Source organism: Phoenix dactylifera, chromosome 4, assembly GCF_009389715.1.
Source record: "Phoenix dactylifera cultivar Barhee BC4 chromosome 4, palm_55x_up_171113_PBpolish2nd_filt_p, whole genome shotgun sequence".
Lineage (NCBI taxonomy): Eukaryota > Viridiplantae > Streptophyta > Magnoliopsida > Arecales > Arecaceae > Phoenix > Phoenix dactylifera.
Genome location: NC_052395.1, coordinates 22013848 through 22021125, shown reverse-complemented (window position 1 = coordinate 22021125; position 7278 = coordinate 22013848). Strand labels below are relative to the sequence as shown.

General features: G+C 48.9%; 1 non-coding gene across 1 annotated transcript; it reads right to left on the bottom strand.

The window, feature by feature from the left end:
• Window positions 1–1929: 1929 nt before the first annotated feature.
• Window positions 1930–2035, bottom strand: LOC120110719. The gene has a single exon (XR_005511855.1). It is a non-coding gene; the product is annotated as a small nucleolar RNA R71 (small nucleolar RNA).
• Window positions 2036–7278: the final 5243 nt, after the last annotated feature.

Here is a 7278-nt window from a genome sequence, read left to right as displayed (position 1 = left end):
ATCAACGATCATGACCCACCTCAAACCCAAAGTAATTCCCAACCAATTCCTTACATGCCTTCATATAAAATTTATAAATTTAAAAAAAGAAAATAATGAATATAATAAAATAAACAGTGCATCACGGATTCACTGTTCATATGAACAGTGTCCCGTGAAAACACTGTTCATATGAACAGTGTTACAAAAAAAAATTATAATGAATCCACTGTTCATCTTCTTTCCTCCTCTCCGCAGTGCATCACGGTCGAGATTTCCGTCGATTCTCCCGTTCCGGCCATGAGATGGCGTCGCCCGAAAGATCTTCCTCCCCGTAAGCATCCCGACCGTCCACGGCTCCTCCCGTCGAGCCCGCCAGCCAGATCCACAACCCGATCCTCCCTCAGCCGCGTGCCAAACCCAAGAGGGAAATCAGCCGGGCGTCTTCCGCATCCAACTGTGGCATTGCGTAATCACTATATTATAGTTATTTTTAAAAAGAAAAATAACTTGTCTCCAATCCCTGTGGACCGACACCCGTAATCACTATCCTATAGGATACGTGCTATTGCGTGGTTTAATTTCAAAATTGAAAGAACCGATCAATTTTTGGCGCCGTTGCCGGAGATTGCTAGCATAGTTATTTTTCTTATTAAAAAAAATTATTTAAAAATTAAAAAAAAAATTCTTAAAAAAAAAATTCTATTATTGTTACTTTTCTTATCTTCTTTTTCTCCCTTACTAATTTTTATTTATATTATTTGATCAGGAATTGAGGAAAAAAATCTGGGATGATCAAAAGGAGAACTGCCGGAAAAGAAATGCTGTAGAGGTTTGCAAAAAAAAAAAAATTAAATTGCTGGGGAAATTCCCTTTGGTAACCTCTAAACTTTTCTTATTTAAATTAATTATTGGTTTGAAATTTTGTGGTGATTGTTTGATTTTAATTATAGCAAAATTGTGAATGCATGCTTGATACACATACACAAATCAATTTGCACATAGTAAGGGCAATCACCCCAACAAGATAAGAGCCGGATTTCATCACCGGACTCTTGCCCAACTTAGGTGAACTCAATCTCACATAGTGTCATCTTTAATTAAAATCAATTAGACGTTGGCTCCTAGGGACATTCGAGCTCAATAGGACGAAGATTACCGAAAGTTGCACCAATTTCGCTCTGTGGCTTAGTTGATGTCTAGGCAAGCTTTGTCCCTATAAGGGAGACAGTTCATCTGTTCGAGGCAAGTGGGTTTTAAGTGGGACCTTTGCGAACGCATCGTGACCCCTCCACTTACCTGGGAGCTTACCTGGTCAACTCGGTTCATTAGACCGGATTGGAGGCTTAGGTGCCCTCTTCAAACCAGTTAGGAGCTGTCTAGTGATTTTAGGACAAAGACTAGGATTGATATGCTTTTCTCTTTTATTGCATGCTTGATTGATCGAGTACTAGTGTATGCACGGTAGTCGTTCTAGAGTACAAAACCTATTACCTTTTGACCCTGAAATAGAACGAACCCTTAGGAACATTCGAGCTAAGATCAAAACATTAGGATCATCCCCACCTCTTAAGATGGCTGAAGAACAACCCAAACTCCTGAGGGAATATTTTACTCCCACTATTTACACTTCCCCATCTTGCATTCGATTACCTGAGGTAGCAGCTGTACAATATGAAATAAAGTCTAGTGTGATCCAAATGCTTCCATTTTTTTATGGGCTCACCAATGAAGATCCATATAAACACCTAGATGAATTCCTTGAGATTTGCACCACTGTCAAGATTCAGAATTTCACTGATGATGCTCTGAAACTTAGATTATTCCCCTTCTCCCTTAAAGATAGAGCCAAGCAATGGTTGAATTCTTTAGAAGCCAACTCGATTCATTCCTGGGGTCAAATGCAACAAGAATTCTTAAAAAAATACTTTCCCATAGGAAGAACGAACCAGTTTAGACGTGCTATCACAAGCTTCTCCCAAACTGAGGGAGAAGAATTTCATGAAACTTGGGAGAGATTTCGGGACCTAATCCATAAATGCCCACATCATCAAATACCTAAGTGGCAGCTAGTGCAATGCTTCTATGACGGATTGACTGAACGAAACCGTCAGATGATTGATGCCGCATGTGGGGGGACATTCATGCTTCAAAATGAGCATGAAGCATGGAAATTATTTGAAAACCTAAATGAAAACTCCCTCCACCATGCTTCATGTTCTCGTCAAGCACCCCCGAGTTCTCAAAGAAAAGGGACCATTTGTGAAATAAGTCATTCTATGGACCTGTCTAGCAAGGTAGATGCATTGTCCCATAAGATTGACCAACTGATGATAGGTGGGCATTACATGAACTCTTTCCAAGCACAAGTGTGTACTATTTGTTCTAGCCCATCCCACCCTATTCATGAGTGCCCTTCAGCGCCCCAATTCCCCGAACTCGTGCAAGAACACATCAATGCTGCTCAAACACTGCCTAGACCGGGTAATGACCCATTTTCCAATACATATAACCCGGGATGGCGAAATCATCCAAACTTTTCTTGGAAGCAGCAAGCTTCGAATACTACCCAACCTTATTCCCAAAACTTTCCAAACCCTCAGAATTTTCAAACCCCACAAAATATTCATCTCTACCGTCCCTCGACTCAATTTCAACACACTCCTCCTCCACCTCAAAGAAACACAGCCTTTGAGGAGAAAGTGTTGAACGCCCTTCAAGGTTTGGAAACCATTACACAATTAGTGCACTCTCATACGCAATCAATCGCCAAGCTAGAATCCCAAATGGGTCAACTAGCTAATGCACTAAACAAGCGAGAGGAAGGAAAGCTTCCAAGCCAACCACTAAGTAATCCTAGGGGACAATACATGGCTCAAGAAAATCAACTAAATGCAATTCATCATGAACAAGCCAATGCTTTGACTACCCTAAGGAGTGGACGTGTAGTAGACAATAAGATTGGGGAGGACAACAATAAGGAAGATGAAGAAGAGGATAGAAATGTGTCAAATGAAAAACCTTCTTCTTCTTCTTCACCTAGTCCACCTTCTGCCAAAACTCATATCCCAAAGGCCCCATATCCTGAAGCTCTTAATTCACCCTCTCCCTTTGGCAAAAAAAGAACTTCACTAGAGGAAATAATGGAGGTTTTCAAACAAGTGAAAATCAACCTTCCACTTCTTGATGCTATTAGACAAGTTCCCTCCTATGCCAAATTCCTCAAAGACCTTTGTACACAAAAGCGAAAATCTAGGACACATGTGCCTAAAAAGGTCTTCCTAACTGATCAAGTGAGTTCTATTCTCCAACACAACACCCCTCCGAAATTCAAAGATCCTGGTGCTCCCACCATCTCCTGTGTCTTAGGAAATAATTTCATTGATCGAGCACTCTTAGATCTAGGGGCAAGTGTCAACCTTTTACCTTATTCAGTTTATGAGAAACTTGGGTTAGGTGAGTTAAAACCAACCTCGGTATCCCTTCAATTGGCTGATCGATCTGTAAAAACACCACGTGGGATAATTGAAGATGTTCTTGTCAAGGTAGACAAATTCTATTTTCCAGTAGATTTCATTGTCCTTGATATGGAACATGAACCTAATCCTAAGAAACAAATCCCCGTTATCCTTGGGCGGCCCTTTTTAGCAACAGCCAATGCATGCATCAATTGTAGAACAGGGGTAATGAACATATCATTTGGAAACATGAAGGTAAAATTAAATGTGTTCAATGCGGCCGACCAACCCGCAAGAGAAATTGAGTGTTTTATGATAGACAAAATAGATGACCTCATAGAAGGAGATGCAAAAACTATCTCACTATGTCTGGCTGAAGACAATAAACTTAGCGCTTGTTGGGAGGCAACCCAATTCTCTTAGATTATTTCTTAACATTGAGGACAATGTTAGGTTTAGGTTTGGGGGTATTCATCTTGATTTTCATCCCCAAAAAAAAAATAAAAAATAAAAAAAATAAAAAATAAAAAAATAAAAAATAAAAAATAATAATAAAAAAATCATTTTTTAAAAAAAAGGAAAATAATAAAAATATTTTTTTAAAAAAAATGTGTTTATTTTCATTTTTTATAAAATAATAAAAAAAGTTATTAAAAAAAAAGTTTTTGTTAAAAAAAAAATCCTAATTTATATACATTTATGCGAGAATGATAAACACACAAGGTATATAAAATCTAAAAAGCCCAATGACTAGTGGGAAGTAATACAAATTTAAGTTCTTTTTATTAAGTCTCTCTTAGGGAGTTGTAAGCTAATTAACACTTTGGAATTTCACTACACACTGGCCGACTCTTCTAAGGTCTAGGCTCGACATTATGTTGAGAGTATGGTAGCTGTTGCTGGTGGTCCAAACCGAGAACGATTGGCACGGCGGTGTGAACGGGGTTCCCTTTGAGTTGCTTTGGTTGCGCTCCGCCCTCCGCCGTGAAACCTGCAAGCAAGCCTCGCACCACCACCGGGGTAGTGGGGGCCCTCCGACGATCAAGTCAGAGGAGATCGAAGGAGAAGGAGAAGGAGAAGGTAGCAGGTGAGATGATACTCTGGAAGATATATCTTACCCTCCCCCTTCCCCCCCAGCCTCATATATATCAGGCTGGGGGGTTTTTCCGAGGATTCGTCATCGTGTGGCACGATGGGGCTGCCACTGACATTGCCGTTACAGGCGTCGTGGGGCAGCGCTGGGTACAGCCATGGCAGGGCATAGTGGAGCTCCGCTTTGTACGGCTGTTACAGGGGATCGTGGGGCAGCGCCGGATACGGCCGTTGCAGGGAGTAGTGGAGCAGGGGGCCGCGGCGTGCCTCAGAGGAACAGTCTGTTGTTGTCGAGAGATTGCCGACTCGGGGTCGGATTGCTGGATCAAGGGGCAGCCGACTCGGGGTCGGGCTGCGGAGCCGAAGATATCCGACCCGAGGTCGGATTGCTGGATCAAGGGGCAGCCGACTCGGGGTCGGGCTGCGGAGCCGAAGATATCCGACCCGAGGTCGGATTGCTGGATCAAGGGGCAGCCAACTCGGGGTCGGGCTGCGGAGCCGAAGATATCCGACCCGAGGTCGGATTGCTGGATCAAGGGGCAGCCGTAGTCTTCCTGGGCGCGCGTGCCGGTCACGTGGGGCATGGTGGCTAAGTTCCCCCGTAACAGTAGCCCCCCACTCCCGAGCCTGGAACCAGGAGGGGAACGGGTGAAGGGAGTGATGCTTCGAGATTGCCGCCATCCCTCGGAAAGGCGCACGCGCTCCGAGCTTCCCGCCTTCTTTATGGCGTATGGCAGTTGTCGCTGATCTGGCGGTCTGCGAATTTCGGCGGACATCCTTCCTCTTTTTAACTCTCGGTAGCGCCTCGCCGACTCCTGACTCTTGAAGTTCCTCCGGCGCTAGGCCAGGCATCCGAGGGTTAGGCCTCAGGAAATTCTTCCGGCGCTAGGCCAGGCATCCGAGGGTTAGGCCTCAGGAAATTCTTCCGGCGCTAGGCCAGGCATCCGAGGGTTAGGCCTCAGGAAATTCTTCCGGCGCTAGGCCAGGCATCCGAGGGTTAGGCCTCAGAAAATTCTTCCGGCGCTAGGCCAGGCATCCGAGGACTGAGCCTTGGGGTATTCCGCTCGTTGGTCGGCCAAGGCTGGCGCAAGCCGAGGCGACCGGTCGGGGCTTCAGGCTAGTCTGCTCCCGGGATGATCATCGGGTTAGCCTGGCATCCGAGAGCCGAGCCTCGGGGAATTCCGCTCGTTGGTCGGCCAAGGCTGGCGCAAGCCGAGGCGACCGGTCGGGGCTTCAGGCTAGTCTGCTCCCGGGATGATCATCGGGTTAGCCTGGCATCTGAGGGCCGAGCCTCGGGGAATTTCGCTCGTTGGTCGGCCAAGGCTGGCGCAAGCCGAGGCGACCGGTCGGGGCTTCAGGCTAGTCTGCTTCCGGGATGATCATCGGGTTAGCCTGGCATCCGAGGGCCGAGCCTCGGGGAATTCCGCTCGTTGGTCGGCCAAGGCTGGCGCAAGCCGAGGCGACCGGTCGGGGCTTCAGGCTAGTCTGCTCTCGGGATGATCATCGGGTTAGCCTGGCATCCGAGGGCCGAGCCTCGGGGAATTCCGCTCGTTGGTCGGCCAAGGCTGGCGCAAGCCGAGGCGACCGGTCGGGGCTTCAGGCTAGTCTGCTCCCGGGATGATCATCGGGTTAGCCTGGCATCCGAGGGCCGAGCCTCGGAGAATTCCGCTCGTTGGTCGGCCAAGGCTGGCGCAAGCCGAGGCGACCGGTCGGGGCTTCAGGCTAGTCTGCTCCCGGGATGATCATCGGGTTAGCCTGGCATCCGAGGGCCGAGCCTCGGGGAATTCCGCTCGTTGGTCGGCCAAGGCTGGCGCAAGCCGAGGCGACCGGTCGGGGCTTCAGGCTAGTCTGCTCCCGGGATGATCATCGGGTTAGCCTGGCATCCGAGGGCCGAGCCTCGGGGAATTCCGCTCGTTGGTCGGCCAAGGCTGGCGCAAGCCGAGGCGACCGGTCGGGGCTTCAGGCTAGTCTGCTCCCGGGATGATCATCGGGTTAGCCTGGCATCCGAGGGCCGAGCCTCGGGGAATTCCGCTCGTTGGTCGGCCAAGGCTGGCGCAAGCCGAGGCGACCGGTCGGGGCTTCAGGCTAGTCTGCTCCCGGGATGATCATCGGGTTAGCCTGGCATCCGAGGGCCGAGCCTCGGGGAATTCCGCTCGTTGGTCGGCCAAGGCTGGCGCAAGCCGAGGCGACCGGTCGGGGCTTCAGGCTAGTCTGCTCCCGGGATGATCATCGGGTTAGCCTGGCATCCGAGGGCCGAGCCTCGGGGAATTCCGCTCGTTGGTCGGCCAAGGCTGGCGCAAGCCGAGGCGACCGGTCGGGGCTTCAGGCTAGTCTGCTCCCGGGATGATCATCGGGTTAGCCTGGCATCCGAGGGCCGAGCCTCGGGGAATTCTGCTCGTTGGTCGCGCGCCTATCACTTGCCGCTCGACGGGGTTTCTCCGTGGCCAGCTGCGATCGTATTTCTCCTCCTCTCGACGCGTCGCCTGGGGAACACCAGAAGGCTATTAAACGCTAATTGAGGCGTTACCTAGGAAATCGGATCGGCCAGTTGCTGCTTGCGAGGAGTGCCAGTTAAGCGGCCGCGATACGCGCGTTCTTCGAGGCGGATGCGGCCGGGCGCGTGCGGAGATACGTGTGCCGTGGGATACACGCCGCCCGGAGTGTCCTGCATAAAGAGTGCAATTAAGGAGAACGACGCTTAGGACTTCTGCGGGCTTCTTCCCTTTGAGGGTCGCTAGGAAACATTGCC